The following is a 6049-nucleotide window of genomic DNA, read 5'->3' as shown; positions in this document are numbered from 1 at the left end:
AACAGAGTGGTACTGCGGTTAGACCCTTCCTTTATACCCAAGGTTTCCTCCTGGTTCCACAGGGCGCAGGACGTCGTTTTGCCCAACTTCTGCTCCTCACCTACCCGTCCCTTGAAAAGATGGTGGCACAAGCTGGATGTGCTACGGGCCCTTAAGGTCTACATCAGTCGAGCTTCTGACTTCAGGAGGTCCGAAACGCTGTTTGTATCATTTCAGCCCGTGACCCTAGGTAGGAAGGTGTCTGCCTCGACTATTGGCAGGTGGATCCGCAGCTGCATAGCTAGGGCATATAGTTCGCAAGATAAGCCAGTGCCTACAGGCATAACTGCACACACTACAAGAAGTGCGGCTACTACGGCAGCCTGGACTACCCAAGCTTCTTTGGATGAGACATGCCGGGTGGCCACCTGGGCTTCACCTTCCCCGTTCATTATCAACTATAAGATAAATAAATTTGCATCTGCGGGGGCGGCATTTGGCCGCAGGGTCTTACAGGTGGTCCGCTAGGCTGCCCCTGTCTCTGATCAGTCTGACTCCCTCCCGTCAGGACAATAGGGCCTGGGTATGTCCCATGCATGGATGCTATTTCCACTTCTATTGAGAAAGAGTGTTGGTATTTACCCGATACGCCACTTCTAATAGGGTGGAGATAGCATCTTTCCCCTCCCTACTCTGACTGATTTGTTTTTATGATTTGTAATCTTCTTGATTGCATGCAGGGTTCTGCTTTCAGTGAATTATTGTAAATACTGTTGCTCGTGTTTCTTGACTGATGAGTTATTGCTTACTAAACTGTTTGTTCGATGACACATTGAGTCTGTCTAAGTTCTTCTTCACCGAAAAGCTGGGTAAGGCTAGCAACAAGGGGCATGTCTTAACTATCTTCAATCAGACTCAGTCCAATCAGAAGGCGGACAATGTCAACCCATGCATGGATGCTATCTCCACCCTATTAGAAGAGGCATATCAGGTAAGTATCAACGCCCTTTTCCTAGCTCCCATCAGACGGCAATATTTAGGGAAAGGGACTAGGCGTATGCCCACTCTTTCTGACCTGGTACAATGGGTAAATATCTTTTGGGAAAGGTTGTCCTACAGATAACGTGGTTATATATGATATAGGGCTTTAAAGATGATGATCAGTACCTTGAATTGCACCCAGAAAGAAACTGGAAGCCAGTGTAACTCGCACAACAAAGGAATTTGATGGCCAAACCTAGAGGCCCCCATTACTGGGTGCGCTGCTTCATTCTGGATCATTTAAAATTTCCAAGTGGTCTTTTAGAGCCCCATATAACAGATAGGGGAAGAGCAAAGTGGACCAATGAAGATGGAAAAGAATTGGGAGGGAGAATGCTTAGACAATGGGAAAATGCCTCACACACACACACACACACACACACACACACAGACTGCTCAAATTAGGGGAGCAGCTTGCCTATCTCATCCCTACCTCTGTCAAGGTACCACAAACCAGAGTTCTCCTTTTTCTTCTCTGCTTCCATCAGTTGCCCGGAATTTAATTTTAGATACTGTCACTGAAATGCTATTTCTGTCTGCCCCTAATGTGACACAGGGTTGCTTGGCAATTAAAAAGCAAATATTTAACCATCAGGCAATTTACACAAATATCTCCATTATTATGAATTGGAGGGACCAAAACTAAGGGGTTTCCTGCATCATTCTTCACTTACCATTAATCATGTTGACTTTCTGCATTTGACTTTCAGACATTTGACTTTCTGCATTTGACTTTCTACAGTACATCAAGTGCTGTAGGCAAGCTGATTGGTCTATTCAAATAGGTGTTATTTTAATCCTTTCAAGCACCTTGTTCACATTCATTAATATAAATGCCAGGTCTTTAGGGGCATTGCTTTCAATGCTGGCAGTTTTTATATTTCTACTGGAAATTTTGCATATACTATTTAATTCTTGTTGGAGGATCAGTTCATAGGGTTTTTTTTCAGTGCTATCTTGACTGCTTCTGTTGTTATTACTTCTTTTAAGTTATCATTCATATAATTTATATCAGTTGTTTCCTTTGTATTTCCAATTAAAAAATAAAAGAACTTAGAACTCAGGAGAAATTTCCCGACAAATAGAGCAATTAATCAGTGGAATGACTTGCTTCTAGAAGTTGTAGGTGCTCCAACATTGGAAGTTTTAAAGAAGAGATTGAACAACCATTTGTCTGAAGTGGTATAATGTTTCCTGCTTAAGCAAGGGGCTGGACTAGAAGACCTTCAAGGTCCCTTCCAACTCTGTTATTCTGTTAATTGTAATCTGAATTTTGGATTGTCAGGATTACCTATGTCCTGAGCACTATTCAGGTGACCCTGAGGACACAGATAAACCTCCAAGTGCTTAATGACCCTCTAAAACAGTGTTTCTCAAACTTGGTGACTTTAAGTCCTGTGGACTTCAACTCCCAGAATCCCCCAGCCAGCATAGCTGGCTGGGGAATTCTGGGAGTTGAAGTCCACAGGACTTAAAGTCACCAAGTTTGAGAAACACTGCTCTAAAAGGATTAAAATGACTTGCTGTCTGCAAGGAATAAAAATCCTTCCATTCCCCACTATCCTGTCAGAGCTGAAGAAGCTTCTTGAATGAGAAGCGAAACACCTTCAAAGGAAAAAACAAGAAAGTCCAGTTGCCTCCTGAAAAAGCACTTTGGGACAACCATGAACTGGATGACTGAGAATCTCCACAGACTTTCATTTTCACTTTTTTTCTGAATCTCTCAGTTCTGGTTCCCTGAATATTTTATTTCTGGCAATGAATCTCCTTTGAACTGCTAATCGTTCTTCAGTCATATTTCAGTCTGGTCAAATTCCAATTTTTAAACATTCACTTTAGGTAGCCCTACTTTTGCATTGCAATTAATATCAGAGCATAATGGTCCAATTTTCAAATAGCATATATTTGTGTCTTGTCTGAGGTTGTTCTTCTTCCAGAACTTCTATACGGCTAAGTTGGTTGCCCAGCCATAACTCCTGAGTGACATTGCCTATTTGCCAACCGATGCCTAGGAAACATGGGAAAGCGTGTGAAATGTGTGTATGCCTGCATACACACCCTTCTCCCAATCACCCTTCTCCCAATCACCCTTCTCCCAATCACAGCTGGATCTTGCTCCCTCTATGCATTTCCTAACCACAGAAAGACCAACAGTCTGGAGAGCATGAGGGATTTGCCAGAGCACAGGACCTTCTGGTAGGAAAGGAGGAAGAGTGTGTGCGCGTGTGTGAGTGGCTTCACCCTTGGACAGCAGCTGGATCTCATTATGCTGTTTGGCCTCTAGCTGCACATCTGCCTGTTGTTAGCTCCTCCGACAGTGACCGACAGAACAGGGAAAGCAAGGGGGGGGCATCAGACTGTGAGACCTTCTGTACAAAAAAGGGAAAACCCCAAGAAAGCAAAGCCCTGTGTGTTAGGAGGGGTCCTTCCGGATCATTATTTTTCCCTTGATCAAAAAACTGATAGGTGATAGTTTCCTGGTAGAGAGGCGCCAGTACTGTGAGGGAACCAGAGTCCTCTCCAGACTGGGTTTTTTTTTCCTTTTTGTCTAAAAAGTGACAGGTGGTAGGTTTTTCTCTTCTTCTTCTTTTTGTATTTTTTTTGGGGGGGGGGTGTTTATGCCCGGCTAAGCCAAAGTGAACTATACATAAAAGGGGAACATGGGAAGCTGTAGCTCGAGGGCCGTAGCAAGAAACCCCCCTGGGAGACTTGCTCGAGACTTGGGCTAAACGGCAGGTGCCTGTCCTGGCCGGTATGAACAAGAGGAGAGCGAAAGAGATGTGTAGGAAATGGGCTTTGCTGAGGGATGACACAGGAAGACAAATTTGGCTAAATAAACATACTTAAAAGAAAAGGGAAATATCTAAATAGGAACATTGGGGAGTTTTTTTTTTTTGTTTGTTTGTTTGTTTGTTTCTCTGTCTTCTATGCAATCACGTGGTATGTTTGTTAAGATCTGTGCCTTTCCTAATTTAACTGAGATTTGTGGTGGGAATGACCAGGGTGTGTAAACCTGAGAGTTCTGTTTTTTCCTCTTATTTTCGCCTTGTCCTTGTGTATATATGTGTCTAAGTCTTTCTGAGCCCTTGAGGTAATTGTAACTGTAAAATGTCTCCTATCCCCAAAAGACACGAATGCAAAATTTTTCTCCTAGAAAAATGAAATATGTTAGGAAATATTAAAAAGGGCAGAATATTTTCCCTAAAAGGGAGCCAGAAACTCAACCACCCCCTCTTTGTTAATGGGCCATTAAGGCCTGGGACAGTCTATTCTACTTAACAAAGATCTAACTCCTTCAGGCAGAGCCATAATAGGAATCCCAAAGCCTTTTCATTACATCCTCACTCAGCAAGGCTCATCCAAGATTGGGACTCAAAAACACAAACTACAAAGTTACCCCTGCATGGCCCCAGGGGAGTCTGACAACCAATCATAAAACAAGCTCAAATTCAAATCCCAACAGATGGTATAAATCTCTCTCTTTCCACTCTTGTGCCCTTTTGCCCAGGACCTCAAGCCATATGATCCTGTTCACCATTAAACCATATTTCCAAGCTGTCTCCATATTACCAGTGCCTTTCTCCCCACTTGGAACTGAACCCAGATGGATTTCTCTTCCAACATTAGTTAATCCAATTTCCTTGGTTCACACAGAATGCTAACCTAAAATGGGGTTGACTATTTTATGGCCCAATGTTTTATGCAAATACACTGGTAGAGGCTTAATAAGAATAAGAAATTTGGGGCTTACTATTCAGAGATTGCCTGAAAAGATCTGTTTTAAGTAACAAAGCTAAGGCCTGCAGGTATTTTTAAAGTAGAATAAAATATGAATTAAAATATAAGAATGAAGACGTGACATAAAAGGGACAGTTGGCTTGCTTAAAGGGACAGGGAAATGTCATCAGCCTCTAACCACAAGATGTTCTAGCCAATGTCCCTATGTCAAAAGTCCAAACCACAAGGTTCAAAGTTCGTTAATGACACGTAGTCCATACCTGTGTCCCAAGAACAAAAGGAGAAGTGAGACCCCCATCCACTTATAAGGCTTTTCCCCCAAAATAACCAATAAGAAATAAGTATTTCCGTGTTGCGCTGCTTTTGAGAATGTATAAGAATGTGTGCTTCAATAATGAAGGTTGTTCAGAATTTGCAATGTTAGCTACGTGCTAGCTTTCTGAACCTGGCTGCCAAATAAACTTTTCCTGTATCCTGAGAAGTCTAAGCTTGTCGTTTTCTGCAACATTTTGGTTATTGCTGCTGCTCTTCGTTGCGAAGTCTTATCCGACCCATCGCTTCCCCAAGGACAATGTTCCTCTAGGTAGGCCTTGCTGTCCTCTGCCATCCCCTGGAGTCTATTTAAGCTCACACCTACTGCTTCAGTGACTCCATCCAGTCACCTCATTCTGTCGTCCCAAGGGGGGTATTTTGGTAAGTAGTTCCAAACATCATTTAAGGACCAAGGGGCTTTGAGGAATCAAGAAATCTTTGGGATGGACTGACAGGTAGGAAAAGAGGAGCAAAGAGCAAGGACAAAATTTTGAAAATAAACTCGAGGAGCTTGCCCCACCTGCGTATGGACAGAGTCACTGTGGGGTAATATGTAATTGTTTTGCAGGCTGTATTGGTCAGACATATGGAAGCATAAAACCAGAGAGAATATACGTAGTAACCACAGAACAGAGTTGTTCCTGAGTGACAGGAAAGATTCCAATTTTGCAGTGTGGTAAAGCTGGCCATTCAAAAGAAGAAAAAGCAGGGCCAGTACACAGAGGATCATGGTAATGCCAATCGAGGCTAGCCCGGTTACATGTGCCAGATATTGGTCTATTCTACAGCCTTAGTGGCAGGCATTCAGTCTATATCTAATCTACATCTAATTTATATATATATCTAATTAAATGCTGTTTTACAGGAAGAGCGAGGACTTCAGTTAACGGAGCATAAAGGCTCAGAACCGTAGGGGAGGTACAAAAGCGATTTTGCGCTACAAATCGAAATTCGGAACCCTCTGAGCATTCTTCTCTCC

The sequence above is a fragment of the Natrix helvetica genome (assembly GCF_964273705.1).
Source record: "Natrix helvetica genome assembly, chromosome: 2".
Taxonomy (NCBI): Eukaryota; Metazoa; Chordata; class Lepidosauria; order Squamata; family Natricidae; genus Natrix; species Natrix helvetica.
The sequence above is the reverse complement of the archived record's forward strand: the minus strand, read 5'-3'. Positions refer to the sequence as shown.